The sequence below is a fragment of the Microcebus murinus genome, chromosome 16 (assembly GCF_040939455.1).
Source record: "Microcebus murinus isolate Inina chromosome 16, M.murinus_Inina_mat1.0, whole genome shotgun sequence".
NCBI classification, from domain to species: Eukaryota; Metazoa; Chordata; class Mammalia; order Primates; family Cheirogaleidae; genus Microcebus; species Microcebus murinus.
In genome coordinates, this window is record NC_134119.1 from 68199783 (window position 1) to 68204673 (window position 4891).

The following is a 4891-nucleotide window of genomic DNA, read 5'->3' on the forward strand; positions in this document are numbered from 1 at the left end:
TTTCTGGCCGTTGACTTTTCTTATACCTGGCTAGTTCACTCATTTATGTGACCCGCCTGGCCCCTGGAGGCATTTGAGTTTCGGATCCCTGCCCTAGAACTGTTGAATCAAATCTGGGGGACGTGGGGCTGGGAATCTGCATTTTGAATAAGCTCTCTAGGTGACTCTCGCACATACGAATGATGGAGTAGGAGACACTGGTGATAGCTGAAGAGGTGAACGTGGGTGAGATTTCCCAGGCAGCCTGTGACACGGGTTTTTGAAACCTCAGATGGCTTCAGGGACCAGGCAGGTGATGAAAATGTGTGAAGCGGACGGGTGTAAGACAATAGGGAATGATGGGGACTGTGGCGAACTTGGAGAGTGCTTGCCCCGCCTAATGGCATTCAAATTAAAGACAAAAACACTGTGAGGACCAAACAAAATCTGCTTGTGGGTCTAATGAGGCCGCCGGGCCGCCATTTTGCGACCTCTGGAAGAAGGAGAAGATTCGAGAACAAGGACAGAACCCTGAGAAAGACCCACGTGTAAGGGTTGGGCAGGGAGCCGGAAGACAGGAGGAGAACCAGGCAAGTGTGGTGTTCTAGAAGCTGAGAGTGTTTTTTTTGAGGAGGGAGTGATATAATGGACTGTGTGAAAAGCCACTGAAAGGGGAAGACGCAGCTTTTGCTGTTTCCACGGGTGTGGAAGTCCCCCTGCAGGATAACACGGATTTGGATCCGAACCAAATTGGTCAAAAGAAATATTTCCAGTCGCCAGTTTGGCCATCTTCGGCCAGTGGTGCACTCTTGCCCTTAACACTGGATTGGGTGCATATTCACAAGGATGAGGCAGAAGAAAGTCCATGGTTATTGGAGTACCCAGAGAGTGGGAACAGATCTAGACACACAGAACTCACCTCACCCTTTCACAGGCCAGGTGTCCCCGAGAACCAGCCGACGCCAACAGAGCAGATCTTTTGGGAAAACTTTTCTCTGAGTGCAAGGTGCTCTCGAAGCTGCCTCAGTGTGGAAGAAATACTAAAAACCTTAGAGCAGCGGGATTAAGCCCCAGCTTCTGCACTCATCAGCTCTGTGACCCCGAGCCTCAGTTTTCCCATATTGTCAAATAGTTACTAGGCTATAGGATTGTTACAAGGAGTAAGCGTTCTAGCTCAGCACAGCCCTCGACACAGGAGAGCTGCTAGTAGCCACGGTCGTCATTGGCTGAAACACACTTTTAGAAGGCGAAACATGGTGGGCAGAACTGCTTCTACAAATGCATCCCAACTTGTACAAATCACCAGAGTGTCCAGAAAGGTTATAATTGAGTGATTTGTTGGAAACATTTTCTTTTTGACCAGTTTGCCTTGGCATCATGATCTGTGGTTGGAGGTAAGACCGGGAATTCATGAGAACTCTCACAAATGAGCAAATCTGCCAACATGGCAGGACAGAATTGGAAAAATATGTGTTTTGTGGCCAAAATGCTAAAACACTAACATATTAATAGTTGCAAACCTGTTTTGGGTGAAATAAAATTCCCATCTACCACCTCCAAAGAATTAGGAGCTGGGAGTGGTGGTGCGTGCATGTAGTCCCTGCTATCTGGGAGGCCGAGGCAAGAGGATCGCTTGTGCCCAGGAGTTTGAGGCCAGCTTGAGCAACATAGCAAGCCCCTGTCTCTAAAAAAAAATAAATATATGAAAAAAAATTATGGAAAAATGACACCTAAAAAGGGGTGTTAAGAATATATTTGTTTAAAGGTACACAAAACTCACTATTTTCCCACCATCTTCGAGTTTTTAAAAATTAACTTTTAAAATGTATCAAGTTACACACAGTATCATAACATCAAAGAGCACTGAAGTGTGTGGAATAAAAAGGGCCCCTGCACACCTATTGTCCCCTCTCCCACCCCAAACACACACCCTGGGCAAACCACTTTCTTCCCCAGATGCAGATACACCAGTCTGATGTTTGAATTTACATGCATATGGTTGTAGACACATTTAATTTCTTAATTTTTTTATATGTGAGGTCAGTCTCTATATGTTGTTCTTTAACTTGCTTCCTGTGCCCCCCCAACTTAAGTAGTGGCCATCTGTCTACATCATTCATTACACATGGCTCTATGTCCCGTCTTTAAATGATTGCCTCAAGTAGTTAAATGGATGCATTCCAATTCCACAGACCATCCTGTCTGTGTAAGCTGTCTGTTGATGTGTAACAAACCCCACCACTCCATGGCTTAAAACAATAAGCATCACAGTTGCCGTGAGTCAAGAATCCAGGCTTGGCTTAGCAGTGGGCCTCTGGCTCAAGGTCTCTCAAGGTCGCAGTCAAGCTGTTGGCTGGGGCTGTGCTTTCATCTGAAGGCTCAACAAGGGAGGGGCCCCGTCCAAGCTCAGGCACGTGCTACTTGGTGGGATTCAGCTCTTCCCAGTTGACCGGGTATAGAGCATCACTTCCTTCCTTGCTAGTGGCTGGAGGCCTCCCTCGGTTTCTCGCCTTTGTAGGCTTCTTAATAGAGCAGCGCACGGTGTGGCACTCAGCTTCTCTGGAAAGGAGAGAGGGTCCCCAAGGTGGGAGCTGCAGTCTTTTTGTATCATCGTGGAAGTGATATCTCATCACTTTGGCCAGATTCTGTTCCTTACAAGAAACTACTGGTAGCTTACTAGCCCACACTGAAGCTGAGAGGGTAATACAAAAGCATAAGCCAAGGGGGCAGGGGCATTGCCCGGGCTGTCACTCGGCGCTCACATAGTTGGGTAGCTGTGCGGTGTTTTACTGTCACTAAACATGCCACAGAGGATAAGCATGTACATGTATTCTTTTGGCCCATTTGCGCAGCCATGCCTGTGGGATGCATTCCTAGTGGCAAAATTTCAAAATTGAGCATGCCAATTTTATTTATGTGAATTTTAAAATATTGAAGTTTTTTTTTTTTTTTGCATTTATAAGATCTTCATATGGTTCACACTGTGAGAGGTTCCAGAAACCAACCTGATGCACAATCTCTCAGCTTCCTCTGGAGGTTAATTGCCAGTTTCTTCTGTGTCCTTTCAGAAATAGGTACAAGCAGGTAGAAACAAATAGAGAAATATATTCATTTTCTGGCTTTTATACCCAGTGGCAACCTATTTTATTCTGTAAGTTACCTCTTTTTTTTTTTTTTTTTTTTTTTGAGACAGAGTCTCACTTTTTTGCCCAGGCTAGAGTGAGTGCCATGGCGTCAGCCTCGCTCACAGCAACCTCAAACTCCTGGGCTCAAGCGATCCTCCTGCCTCAGCCTCCCGAGTAGCTGGGACTACAGGCATGCGCCACCATGCCCGGCTAATTTTTTTTCTAGATATGTTAGTTGGCCAATTAATTTCTTTCTATTTATAGTAGAGACGGGGTCTCGCTCTTGCTCAGGCTGGTTTCAAACTCCTGACCTAGAGCAATCCGCCTGCCTCGGCCTCCCAGAGAGCTAGCATTACAGGTATGAGCCACTGCGCCCAGCCAACCTCTTTTTGAAAAAAAGAAAAAAATCTAACAACATCTTGAAGTTTACACGGGGACAAAAAGCCCTGCATACGTTTTAAAGGCTGCATGGGGCTGGGCACAGTGGCTCATGCCTGTAATCCTAGCACTCTGGGAGGCTGAGGCAGGTAGATAATTTAAGGTCAGGAGTTTGAAACCAGCCTGAGCAAGAGCGAAACCCTGTCTCTACTAAAAACAGAAATAAATTAATTGGCCAACTAAAAAAAATATATATATACATATGTATGTATATATGTATATATAAAATTAGCCGGGCATGGTGGCACATGCCTGTAGTCCCAGCTACTCGGGAGGCTGAGGCAGGAGGATCACCTGATCACAGGGGTTTGAGGTTGCTGTAAGGTAGGCTGACACCACGGCACTCTAGCCTGGGCAACAGAGTGAGAGTCTGTCTCAAAAAAAAAAAAAGGCTGCATGGTAGTCTCTTGTGTGAATGCCACTGTTCTTTTCTTTTCTTTTTTTAGTGTGAAGCGAAGTTTATTGAGGAAGGACAAGATAGGTTCACAGAGCAAGAGCAAGACACATTTGCCACAGATGACAAATGGACCCCCTGTTGTAGCAAGAGGCTGCCACCATTTTCGCAGTTGGTCCCCTATTCTTGGCCACTTACGACCTTTCTGATCTTTTGAGGCGCTCATTTTACACTGTCACAGAACTGCCAAATTGTCCCCTCCATGAAACATTTCACCTACCAACAATTATACCAATTTGTTTCTCACCTGTTCACCTGGTATGGGTCACACTGCTGCAGTGACTGGTGGGCAGGTCCCAGCCCCAAGTTGAGTTGATGGCCCTGGGGAGGTGGTGGTCTCAGCAGGAGGGGCAGAAAGGAGAGGGCTTCACTCCTAGTGCCCCTTAGTTTTTCCACAAAGTGGAGGCCAGTGCCTTCTGCTTCAAAGACCCTGCGCCCTGTCCTCACCCCCTACTTCTCAGCCTGTGACCTCAAGGCTCCTGCTTCTGGTTTCCCCGTGTGCGGGTTGGGGATCCTAACATTGTCAACCTTATGGCCTGGTGTGTGAGAACTCATTGAGTTCAGACGTGAAGTGCTTAAGAAATATCAACTACTATAACTGCTTTTTCAAAAATATTTTTTTAAAAATGAAGTGGTCCAGGCTGGGCACCAGCTGTAACCACCGGTGCATCCCACTGTAGTGGGTACTGGCTGAGAGTCAACCAGGCTGTTCTTGGGGACCTCGAGTAGGGTGGAGGAGGTTGAACCAATCTCCAGAAACAGAAGCTGATCAGGGAAACATCTAGGCCACCAGGAAGCAGCAGGAGCACCTAGTTGAGGTTGGAGGTCATAAATTTGCAGTTCATTGGTTTGAAAACACAAGTAGGGGTTGGGGCTATGAGAGTGAAAAGATGGG